The sequence below is a fragment of the Somniosus microcephalus genome, chromosome 25 (assembly GCF_052327205.1).
Source record: "Somniosus microcephalus isolate GS21.2 chromosome 25, FLI_Smic_1.0, whole genome shotgun sequence".
NCBI lineage: Eukaryota > Metazoa > Chordata > Chondrichthyes > Squaliformes > Somniosidae > Somniosus > Somniosus microcephalus.
The window spans coordinates 45,012,455-45,025,462 of record NC_141011.1 but is presented as its reverse complement, the minus strand read 5'-3'; the positions used below and the strand labels follow the sequence as shown (position 1 = coordinate 45,025,462).

Genomic DNA, 13,008 nt, shown 5'->3' with positions numbered 1-13,008 from the left:
CTGTGGTATTTAGGATTGTAGTTTTTATTTGCTTGCAGTGGACAGGAGAACGTCATTTCTTGATTTTGCATTGCATTGCGATCTAAGGCATTGCTTCTAATGGCTTCTGTTGTGTGACTGTGCAGCTTTCCATTTCAGTTTATTAATCTTATTATGGTATGTTGGCTTTTATTGCAAGAGGCTTGGAGTACAAGAGTGAGGAAGTTCTTGCTACAATTGTATAGGGCTTTGATCAGACCACACCTGGAGTACTGTGTATGGTTTCGGTTTCCTGAACTAAGATATACTTGCCTTAGAGGGGATGCAACGAAGGTTCACTAGATTGATTCCTGGGATGAAAGGGTTGTCCTATGAGAAGCGATTGAGTAGAATGGCCCTATATTCTCTGGAGTTTAGAAAAAAAGAGGTGATCTCATTGAAATGTATAAAATTCTTAGAGGGCTTGACAGGGTAGAAATGAGAGGCTGTTTCCCCTGGCTGGAGAGTCTAGAACTAGGGGTCATAGTTTCAGGATAAGGGGTCGGCCATTTAGGACTGAGATGAGGAGAAATTTCTTCACTCAGAGGGTTGTGAATCTTTGGAATTCTCTATCCCAGACGGCTGTGGATGCTGAGTCTTTGATTATATTCAAGGCTGAGATCGATAGTTTTTGGATTCTAGGGAAATCAAGGGATATGGGGATCGGGCGGGAAAGTGAAGTTGAGGTAGAAGATCAGCCATGATCTTATTGACTGGTGGAGCAGACTCAAGGGGCCGTATGGCCGACTCCTGCTCTTATTTCTTATATTCTTTACAGTACTTCTAAGCAACAGATATCTGCACTTAGCTAAGTCTGTGGTCGATGGTTATTTTTGTTGTTTAATTTTTCTGCTTACCAAGACAAGTATTGTTAATGTTCAGCATCAAGTACTCCCAGGTGACATATAGCACAATTAGATGCACAGTAAAGCTCTCTTTATCCCCTTTTTATGTCCGTATTGCACAGTATTTCCACACATTCCAGTATAACTTGCATTTCTATAGCATCTTTAACACAGAAATTATTCCAAGGTGCTTCACAGAGGCAAAATGGATGCTTACCAAAGAAGGATATTAGAAGGCGGGTGATTAAAAGCTTGGCCAAAGACGTGGATTTTAAGAAGGGTTTTAGGAAGGGGGGGGGAGGTGGAGAGGCGGAGGGGTTTACGGAGGGAATTCTAGAGTGGAGCCTAGATGGCCAAAGGGATTTAAACACAAAGATGAGAATTTTAAATTGGAGGCATTGGGGACCGGGAGGTAATGTAGGTCAGCAAGGACAGGAGTGATGGGTGATCAGGACTTGGTGCGAGATAGGATATGGGCAGTAGAGCTTTGAATGACATCTAGTGTATAAACACCTAGTACGTGAGTTATCAGTAAAAAACCAAATCTGTGGTATATCAAAACGTCCTTGGTATATTGGGTTATTACTGTGAGAAGCTTCTGTAACATAAAAGCATGAAGATGCGGTATAAAGGTCAAGGACATCCAAGAATTTAGAGGATTGGAAGCATTGAGTACTCTCAAATTGTACAATGTGTATTGTTGATTAACTTCACTAATGTTTATACCTTTGGTTTCTGTCATTCTGAAAGGTAAACAGATGATAAACCAGATCCCAAACAACAAGGTTCTCACCACCAAGATTGGCCTCTGCTCTTCCCTCAAGGACAATGAACGTATAATGAATAAGTATGGCAGGATTATGTTTTCAAAGTAAGTGTACTTGTTGTTTGCATATTCCTACAAGTCTGTTACCTATTGAAGGTTTGATTGAAACAATATTAGAATGATTAATTGGGTAATTGAGACTTGCCCACCGTCTTTTAGTAAATATGCAACAAAACAGTAATTGCATACCATGGTGCTGATTATAATTGGCCAGCCTGGTTTTTTAAAATCTCACATGATTGAACTACAAATCAGCTTGAGCTGTTTCAGTTCTCTGTACACTTGGACCTTGCATGAATAAGTTAAAATAAAGTACACAAGGCAGTGAATACCGCTGTTAATATTAAAATGAAGCTCCCGCCTCTTTTTTGCGGTGAGCTCACAAGGCTTGGCTTAGCACCCATGGAGAAGTTTGTTCATGGAGCACAATGGGAGGAGATCTGGCCACTTCGTTTCCCTCTTCCAGCGCCCAGCCCCACCCAGCGTCACCAGTGACGGCGGCTGAACAATCTCTCCCGGCGTGTTTCAGTCTCTTGTAGTCACTTTGAAAGTAGCTTCCTGTCGTGCAAGTCATTGTCGGAAATGTTGTAGCTTTAAACTTTTGACGTCTCCACTTTTCTACAAATGTTATCTTTAGAGTTTATTTTTTAAATCAACTTTTTGATTGCACCTTCTCTTCTTGGGCATATTCTCTGAGGATACTAAATAATTGAAGGGATCTATGGCAGTATAAATTGGACATGGATGATTAAAAGCATATTTCTGCCCAAATCAATTTACAGTAGTTAGTTCCTTATCTCCTCCACATTTCTCGGGAAGATGGTTTCAATATCAGTGAACAGTTGCTATCTAGGGCAATAACTTCTTTCCTTTTGTTTGACCTTGGTGACCCCTCTCTACTCATCCTGCAGGTCCCTGCTGATAACATAGTAACATGTTGTTAGGTTGGACTCTGTCATATTCACCGTGGTCAGGTGCTATATGTACCTGGAGGCCCAGGTTCAATCTCCATCTCTGTGTTGAGTTAGCTGCTCTCAGCCATGGTAGCAGTTGGGCATTGCAGCCCCTGAGCTGGTAGTGAAGAAAAACAATCAGTGAGGGTTTTTGCTCCCCATTGCAGTCCATTGACCTCTGCTGGAAAGTGTGCATGTGTAGACATTAAAAGAAAGGAAGACTTGCATTTCTATAGCACCTTTCATGACCACCGGACATCCCAAATCGCTTTACAGCCATTGAAATACTTTTTGAAGTGTAGTCACTGTTGTAATGTAGGAAATGCAGCAGCCAATTTGCACACAGCAAGCTCCCACAAACAGCAATGTGATAATGACCAGATAATCTGTTTTTAGAGATGTTGGTTGAGGGATAAATATTGGCCCAGGACACCGGGGATAACTCCCCTGCTCTTCTTCGAAATAGTGCCATGGTATACTTTACATCCACCTGATGGTATGTTGGCCTTTGTAGCGAGAGGGTTTGAGTACAGGAATAAGGATGTCTTGCTGCAGTTGTACAGGGCCTTGGTGAGACCACATCTGGAGTATTGTGTGCAGTTTTGGTCGCCTTATCTGAGGAAGGATGTTCTTGCCATGGAGGGAGTGCAGCGAAGATTCACCAGGCTGATGCCTGCAATGGCGGGAATGACGTATGAGGAGAGATTGAGTCGATTGGGCTTGTACTCATTGGAGTTTAGAAGAATGAGAGGGGATCTCATCGAAACTTATAAAATTCTAACAGGACTAGACACTGGAAGGATGTTCCCGATGGTCGGGGAGTCCAGAACCAGGGGTCACAGTCTAAGGATAAGGGGTAAGCCATTTAGGACAGAGATGAGGAGGAATTTCTTCACCCAGAGAGTGGTGAACCTGTGGAATTCTCTACCAAAGAAGGCAGTAGAGGCCAATTCATTAAATATATTCAAGAAGGAGTTGGATATATTTCTTAAGGCTAAAGGGATCAAGGGATATGGAGAGAAGGCAGGGACAGGGTACTGAATTTGGACGATCAGCCATGATCTCATTGAATGGCGGAGCAGGCTCGAGGGGCCGAATGGCTTACTCCTGCTCCTATCTTCTATGTTTCTATGAGAGAGCAGACGGGGCCTCGGTTTAACGTCTCATCTGAAAGACGGCACCTCCGACAGTGCAGCACTCCCTCGGCACTGCACTGGAGTGTCAGCCTAGATTACGTGCTCAAGGCCCTGGAGTGGGACTGGATCCCACAACCTTCTGACCCAGTGGCAAAGTGCTACCCACTGAGCCACAGGCAGGGAGCAGGGTGAGAGAAGATTGCTTGCAAACCACGAAACAGAACTAAAATAAGCTGGCTACAATTGAAACACAACAGATTGGATTCTCTTCCTTTTTATCCCATTTTTCTTCTCTAATCAATTTTTTTTTTCCAGACCAAACTGAAGGTTTTCACTTTCTAACATTAAGCGTAAACTTCATAAGAATCCTTGAACTAGATCCCCATGATACAAAAAAGCACTTGTACTTCCTACTTATAACAAGAAACAGTAACCAGGTGACGAGAAGCTGGAAGCTAGTGAAAGTGCTTAGTGTGGCCTGTGCTCTCACTACTTTCACCGTGACGGTAATCCCCTGGCATGAGAGATACCAGCACTGGAATTCCTGTTCTTCATTCAAACAGGATCTTGTATTATTTCTGCTTTTTCAACGTGATTTCTGGGGGCAGGGAAGTAAGGGAATTTATTCTTTGATAAAAGTCCTCTTCGCCACCATTTCAAATTATTGGGCCAGTTTTACCGTGCAGTTTACGTCGATTTAAAGCAGTTTCAGATTTGCATCAACACAAATTGTGCAGTGCGGCTCTTTTGTTTGTTCCCGAATCTGGGCGACACTAGCAAGGGTCGGATTTATTGCCCGCCCTTACTTGCCCTGAGAAGGTGACGGTTGGCTTTTCTTGAATTGCCGCAGTCCTTGTGGTGATGGTGTTCCCACAAGTGTCAGCTGTGGCTCAGTGGGCAGCCCTCTCCCCGCTGAGTCAGAAGGTTGTGGGTTCAAGTCCCACTCCAGAGACTTGAGCACAAAAATCCAGGCTGACACTCCAGTGCAGTGCTGAGGGAGCGCTGCACTGTCGGGGGTGCCGTCTTTCGGATGGGACGCTAAATGAGCTGGCGGTGAAAGAGGCGGATGTTGAATCCAGTGGCAGGGGCTCTGATCGAGCAATTTGCTCTGGATGTTGTCAAGCTTCTCGAGTTTGCTGCTCTCTGCCAGTAGATTTTCTCTACTGCACCGCTGAATTAACCAGTTCATCGGCAGCCAGGCGCAGGTGTTGAAAATAATTACAAATGGTGAAATATTTGTAGGCAACAGATAAAACTACAATGGAAAACGTGGTATTTACCAGTCTGCGACTCATTTGAACAGAGGTGACAACATCAGAAGAACTGGCCTGGAGTCTTACTGAATTTTGAGCCTGGGTGATGGTGTAAAACGGGCAATATTGAATCGGCCGACTGTTATACATTTCGCCTGATTTTCATAATGTGTCGAACATCGGGGGAGAATTATAAGGGGTGGCTGATCCGATGTCGGCCATTTTACATTATTACACAAAGTCAAGATTACCCCCCATGTGTGTGGGAACTGACTTAACATACATAGAATTGAAATGATAAAATTCAGCTCCCTCACAACGTTGGGAATAGTTATATAATCAGCATTCACTCTTTAAACAAAAGATACATTTTTAAATGCAAAAAAAACACACAAGTAAAAGTCAACTGCTGGCCTTTACCTGTTTGATTTTTTAAAAGGAGGCTGTGCTGATGGTAAGACTCCCTCTGTAGGTTGGGCTGGGAAGCCACAGTGGCCATGACACTGGGGTTAACTCCCCAAAGTATCTATTTTGGTTTGTAATATTCCAAGTGTCCTTGGGTAATGAAAGATCAGGTAGATGTGAACTGTAAAATGGAGAGACTGAGACTATAATTTGTGCTAAAGTTTCCAATGGTCATTCTGTGTGACCAAGTCTGCTGTCTATTGAATTCCACATCTCACTGTTGTCTTGAGTGGGTTACTAGATGCTCCAACTTTTCCTCTTGCTGCACTGTTTGCCCTTCTGCATGGTGCCTGCCTCCGGCCAAATGAATAGTGGTCCGTGTGCCAGTGTTTAGTGCCCTTGGCTCAGCTGCTGTTTTGCTTAGGTCTGCAGAACTGTAACTAAAGCACCAGTTAGCCACGGTGACAAGTGTCTGAAGATGTCAACGTGGAGGTTCCAGGAGTGACAAAATAGAGCTTTTGTAAAGTTGTTGACTCTACTTAGTTGTGTGTGCTTAGCTTTATGTGCTCAACCAGATTGATATCCTTCAGTGGTAACCCTGCTCCTATGGATATGTAGGTTATATGAATGTAGTGACCATAGCTCTCAATCTCAGATGGGGCAGCACTAAAGGTACTAAAATTGATCTTGACTACCGTAGGCTAGGGAGGGAAAAGAACCAGCTCAGGTACCTACTAAGCTATCCAGTGGCCCCTATGGCAAGACATGTATGCGTTGTGTGAGGGGGGGGAGAGTCCAATGGCAACATGTGGTCAGTATAGAAACATAGAAACATAGAAGATAGGAGCAGGAGTAGGCCATTCGGCCCCTCGAGCCTGCTCCGCCATTCAATGAGATCATGGCTGATCATCCAAATTCAGTACCCTGTCCCTGCCTTCTCCCCATATCCCTTGATCCCTTTAGCCTTAAGAAATATATCCAACTCTTTCTTGAATATATTTAATGAACTGGCCTCCACCGCCCTCTGTGGCAGAGAATTCCACAGGTTCACCACTCTCTGGGTGAAGAAATTCCTCCTCATTTCAGTCCTAAATGTCCTACCCCTTATCCTTAGGCTATGACCCCTGGTTCTGGACTCCCTGACCATTGGGAACATTCTTCCAGCATCTAGTCTGTCCAGGCCTGACAGAATTTTATAGGTTTCGATGAGATCCCCTCTCAATCTTCTAAACTCCAGTGAATATAAGCCCAATCGACACAATCTCTCCTCATACGTCATTCCTGCCATCCCAGGTATCAGCCTGGTGAATCTTCGCTGCACTCCTTCCATGGCAAGAACGTCCTTCCTCAGGTAAGGCGACCAAAACTGCACACAATAATCAAGGTGCGGTCTCACCAAGGCCCTGTACAACTGTAGCAAGACATCCTTGTTCCTGTACTCGAACCCTCTTGCTACGAAGGCCAACATACCATTTGCCTTCTTAACCGCCTGCTGCACCTGCATGCTTACCTTCAGCGACTGGTGTACAAGAACACCCAGGTCTCTTTGCACTTCCCCTTCTCCCAATCTATTGCCATTCAGATAAAGAAGCTGTTCAGAATCAAAAGCTGAATTCCAGCCTCCTCATAGAATGATACAGCACAGAAGGAGGCCATTCGGCCCATTGTGTCTGTGCCGGCTCTTTGAAACAGCTCTCCAATTAGTCCCACTCCCCCTGCTCTTTCCCCATCGCCCTGCAACTTTCACCATTTCAAGTATTTATCTAATTCCCTTTTGAAAGTTAATATTGAATCTGCTTCCTATTCGGAGGTGCTAATTTGGCCTTTCATTTTCTTTTTAAAGGTTTCAGTACAATGAGCCTGTGATGAAATATGCCATTCATCACTCATCTGTATTCTCTGTGTGTGATTGTGCCTGTGACTGTGGCTTAGTTTCAGTTTCATTTCCCTTACCTCAGTTCCGTTTCCTCACCTGTATTGTATTGTGTGTAGGGCTCCGCCCATACCTGGCCCCTATGTAAGCAGGCCCAGCGTGTCTCACATCCAGTACAGCAGACTTCTGGATGGGAGACACCTCTCCACTGTGTGTTACTTTCTAAGTTAATAAAAGCCTTGTTTTGTTCCTCTAACATTGAGTCTCGGATTTATTGAGGCACATCAGAGCCAAACAGCACACATGCAAAAGAGAGAGTTTCTCTTGTTAAGAGAACGGCACTGCAAAGAAATACAAAGTAACGACTATTAGAGCAGTAAGATCAGCAAATAAGCACTGGGAATTTTTCCTCCTTCATATATTGTGCTGAATATTTTCTAGGTTCATGAAACTGGGAGAATTTTATCCTGAGACATACCGCATGGATGTTAGAAGTGAGCGTCTCGCATTCTTTCGCGTCTTCCAAGGTAAGGTCTCCCTTCTCCCATTTTAAAAAGTTATACCTTCTCTCAATATGGATTTCCATTCCGTGGCATTCTGCATGCCCCGGCTGGGTTCCTGCAACTGTTTAGCATCAGATTTAATTGGACTGACTCACTCTCTCATTTACTATTCTACTTGGCTTGACTGCCTCCCTGAGATAGTCCGAGTGTGATTCAGATTGGGCAATTGTAAGGTCTTCCACTGTGAGGAATAGGGCATTGGTACTCCAGTGTTCTGTGCCTCCCGGTGACGATCAAGGGGGTAATCTCGATCACTATAGACAAAGCTTTTTTTCCCTGTTTAACAAAAGGTTGGCTCTGACGGGGGTCAGATATCGCCCCCATTCGACTCTTGCCCCTTCCATTTTTGAGCCATGGTTGGCTCACCCCTCTCCGATGACCCCTGTCTGACATAACCTTTGTGTAATATAAAGTATTGCAGGCCAGCTGTGGAGAGTCCAACCATTCAAAGCATACCGAGAGCAGCAGGTGGCGCTGACCTGACAAAGGAGAATTTTTCTTCTTTGGGTTGAATGACCTTGGGACCTGGAAGGAGCTAAGAAGTCAAACAAAGTCCTATAGTGGATTAAGACCTCGAGCCAAAGTTAGCAGTATAGCAAGGAATTGTACTAAGCTCGTACATGCTGAAAGCACAGTTGTAAGAGGTTTTTTTTAGGAAGCGTTAAATTTGATAGTTACAAATCTCTGAAAAAATGCTTGTATAGCTGAATTATACTTGCTAGAATAATTTATTAAGATATTTTAGATCAATTATTGTTCCCCGATATTTGAAGGTTTTATAAAGTTGCTGGTAGATTTACTGATATTAGGAGAAGGTTTTAGCGAGCTGCTCCTGGACAACTCTGAGAAGCATTTGATGGAAAAGCTGACCGAAACAGAGACCGGTTACTTGTTTTAATTACTTGTTGATATACACGGTTGGAGAGCATTACTTCTTGCTGATGTTTTGTTTCCTGTTTCTCTCTCTTTAAAGCAGAAGGCCAGATGTGGATATCTAAACCTGCTGAATCAAGCCAAGGTAGAGGAATCTTCCTCTTGAGGACTCTTGATGATGTAACAGCCTTTTTTGAAAAATTGGAAAGTGTGGAAGAGAATCCCTACTTCAGAATATGTTTCTACAACTCTCCCATTAACAGAATAGTGCAAAGGTGATGGGAAAAAAATCAAAGTCCAACTAAAACTACAGTTTATTTGTCTGGGTTAACACAAAAGGAGGTCTTAAATGGTGTAGTATGGAATAAAAGCCCTTGCTGGAATAGTGCCTTTCCACTATTACACTTGCAGCATAGTCCACACTTGGTCCAGCTGGAGTAGGAAATTGTATGACGAGTGTTACATTTTTGGGTTTCTTTATTCGAGACTTTCCTTTGGGGCTTTTATCTTTCAGATTACTCTGTGGGTGAGCTCTATTAATCTTAGACAAAAATGCTTCAGTTGTGGAACAGGGTCTGTGGGCAATTTAATGAATGGGAAATCTAGCCCAAAAGTTATTGATCATGGTGAAAATGCAGAGAGGAGGAAGAGCATGTCGATCTTTCCCTCAACAACAGCCCTTATATAACCCAGAAGACAAACCTCGAATGCACCAGAGTGACATTCCTGAAATTACATCACAGAAACTGTCCAAAATTTAGCACCAGTTGATAATCTCCCTCAGAATAGCCGCCCAACTCAAAACACTGCAGTATCATTACTGACCGTACGGACTCGGGCAACCATATTATCACAATCCATGGCCTGCACTTGTAGGACCTTCTTAAGATCCAGCAGGAGGAGTGATTGGGGCATCTCCGCCTCTAGAGGTAAGCACCCAACACTAGGGAACCATCCACCTCATTCCCTCCTCTCTGGCAGAACTCTTAAAAGGAGCACAAGGTTTAGGAAGTAGTGGAAACACACCATACACTGATGAAGGGGACTCACTGGGTCAAAGCACACTGAATGCAGCAACGCCAGACTCTAAAAGGGTTAATAAAATGTGCATTGCTTGATGCTAGAATGTGTCCCGATCTTTCGGTGTGAGGCAGATTCACGGACAGTGATGGAGCTAAACCTTTATTTGGCACGGGGGTTGGAATGTCATGCATCAACGGTGAAAGGCTATTAAAGAAAGGTTTGGGCGATTGGACCCTGCCTGGTGACTGCAGTAGTCTGAGCAGTGTGTTCAACAGGCAATTCTTTTCTGTGATGCTCAGAATGATCTTGTTCAGCTTCTTGCTGCAGGAATTTTGGGTCTGCCTTGACAGGTTTCATCAGCCAGGCCCAGAGAAGAGACCCCAACTCTGTATACACAAGTGTCAGACCAGTCTGAAAGGAGCTTCTACGGCGCAGTGTCAGTTGTGTGTCGTCGTCCTCCTCTTACCCGCTTTCCCTCCACCAGAACCTGCAAATAGAGAGGGCTGTCCATAGGAGAGCTGGGTAGTAATGGGCTCTCTAACAACTGCAACTGTCCAGTCACTGATAGCTACTTAAAGCGGTACTGCAACTTCTATCAGGAAGGCTCTGTTAAGTCGCTCAGTAACTCCCTTAGTTTCTGCACTATTTTGGTCTTGTTACACAATCAGTTGCTAAGAGATACAGCAATGGACCTGACATAAGAAAACTACTAGGCACTTGGTCTAAGCATTAAACAAAGCTTTAATCAACTGTTTTACAACATGGAGGTCTAGTTGTGTCCTTCACTAGTTCCTGTTAAGAATGTCCTGCGCAAGCTGGGCCCGTGCCCAAGTATTTATACTCTCCCTGGACAGCGCCACCCGTAGGCCACTCAGTATTATTTCATAAGTCTTTCTTTCATGACTGACTGATTCATGTCAGGACCTAACTGAAGGGAACACACCTCTCTAGCCACACCTGTTTTATACAGAGGTTGAGCCCACTGTGCGCCATTTCCACTTCCTGATTACATTATAGGGAAGATCCCTCATTTAAATTAATTGCACACAGTCTGTGCAAATGCTTACTGTGCATAGCAGCTGCATTAAGCAGCAGTACTTGATTTGGGCGTGGGTCAGCTCTCAGGCTGCCATTCCATTTGTAAATAAGTAGTTGGTGCTCATCAGTGCAGCAGGCACAAGCCCCCTTAACTCCTTCACTCTCCTGTTCTCCTATAGTCTGCAGGCTTTGAACCCCAAGCTTGGGGCTTGGAATGCTTTTCCAAAAAGAGTAGTTGCAGCGCAGACCATTGCATCTTTTAAGAGAAGAGTAGATAAACATTGGAAGCAGAGGAACATACAGGGCTATGGGAAGAGAGCGGACTAGTGGGATTAGTTTTGCATTGCTCCAGCAAAAAGCCGCCATAGACATTTTGGGCCGAATGGCCTCCTTAGGTGTTGTAAACGTCCTCTGGCTCTATGTGGTCATTGGATGAAAAAGGTAAAAAAAAACTCCAGTTTTTAATGATTGAGACCTTCACCTTGAAATCCCGTCAAAGAGAAAACAATAGGTGATTTCATTGTTTCTTATTTTACTTGGGGTGTTTGGATTCATTGGTCAGAACCTCGAGAGAAATAAGAAAAACACACAGGAAAACCATGAAGAAAAACTGGAAAAATAAGGAAAATATGTGGGAAGACTCCCCCCGGTTAACATGTGCTATTTTGTGACACATGCCACAGAGAGGGAAGCAAATCTCTGTAGGTGGAATAATAGAAAATGCCTGACGTCACTTGAGCTAGAAGCACTGAGAGTGAAATACCGCTCCGTGGAATTGGACTGAATGCCTGTGCGTTTTACCCAAACAGATATGTTGTCAAGCCCTTACTTCTGGAAGGTAGAAAGTTTGATGTCCGCTCCTACTTCCTGATCGCCTGCACCGCGCCCTACGTGACTTTCTTTCGCCACGGTTACGCGAAACTAACCTGTAACGAATACAATCCAAATTCTGATGACCTGACGGATCACCTAACCAATCAGGTAAATTGACTATGGGGTGAATGCCATTACATCGGCCGCCCAGTAAACGCTCCGCCCGGTACGTGCTATGCCCAGTACACGCTCCGCCCGGTACGCGCTATGCCCAGTACACGCTCCGCCCGGTACGTGCTATGCCCAGTACACGCTCCGCCCGGTACGTGCTATGCCCAGTAAACGCTCCGCCCGGTACGCGCTATGCCCAGTAAACGCTCCACCCGGTACGCGCTATGCCCAGTACACGTTCCGCCCGGTACACGTTATGCCCAGTAAACGCTCCGCCCGGTACACACTACGCGCTCCACCTGTTACGCGCCCCACCTGTTACGCGCTCCGCCTGGTACACACTACGCCCGTTATGCGCTCCGCCCAGTTTACGCTCTGCCTGTTATGCGCTCCGCCCGGTACACACTACGCCCGTTACGTGTTCCACCTGTTACGCGCCCCACCTGTTACGCGCTCCGCCCGGTACACACTACGCCCGTTATGCGCTCCGCCTGTTCCGCGCCCCACCTGTTACGCGCTCCACCCGGTACACACTACGCTCGTTACGCGCTCCACCTGTTACGCGCTCCACCCGGTAGACACTACGCCTGTTACGCGCTCCGCCTGTTACGCACCCCACCTGTTACGCGCTCCGCCCGGTACACACTACGCCCATTATGCGCTCCGCCTGTTATGCGATCCGCCTGCTACGCGCTCTGCCCGGTACGTGCTCCGCCCAGTACGCGCTCTGCCTGCTACGCGCTCCGCCCGGTACACACTACGCCCATTACGCGCTCCTCCTGTTACGCGCCCCACTTGTTACGCGCTCCGCCCGGTACACACTACGCCCGTTACGCGCTCCTCCTGTTACGCGCCCCACCTGTTACGCGCTCCGCCCGGTACACACTACGCCCGTTATGCGCTCCGCCTGTTCCGTGCTCCGCCTGTTAGGCGCTCCGCCCGATGTTCAGTTCCATGGACTTTAATAGAACTGAACATCAAACGTGCAATTCCATCCCCGCCCATGTCAATTTCAACCTCATAATGTTAAATTTATGTATTTAATGAAAACTACATCTGGGAAACACTTATTATTTTTTATTTATTGGACTAGTCGAGTCTAGATTAATATCCCATTTATTTTACATCATTGCCTTCTGGTTTTGGAGACAGCATTGCAATGTGAATGAGGCAGATTATTTCACTCCCTATCTGCAGAGGAGGATAATTGGCACAACT

General features: G+C 45.3%; 1 pseudogene across 1 annotated transcript in view; it reads left to right on the top strand.

The window, feature by feature from the left end:
* The window catches only part of LOC147100760 (uncharacterized), a 387,502-nt pseudogene that overhangs the window by 321,337 nt on the left and 53,157 nt on the right, over window positions 1-13,008 (top strand). The window contains exons 8-11 of the transcript XR_015073560.1: window positions 1,614-1,734; window positions 7,751-7,836; window positions 8,846-9,020; window positions 11,616-11,787. The product of XR_015073560.1 is annotated as an uncharacterized LOC147100760 (transcript). The remainder of the gene's footprint in view (window positions 1-1,613; window positions 1,735-7,750; window positions 7,837-8,845; window positions 9,021-11,615; window positions 11,788-13,008) is intronic.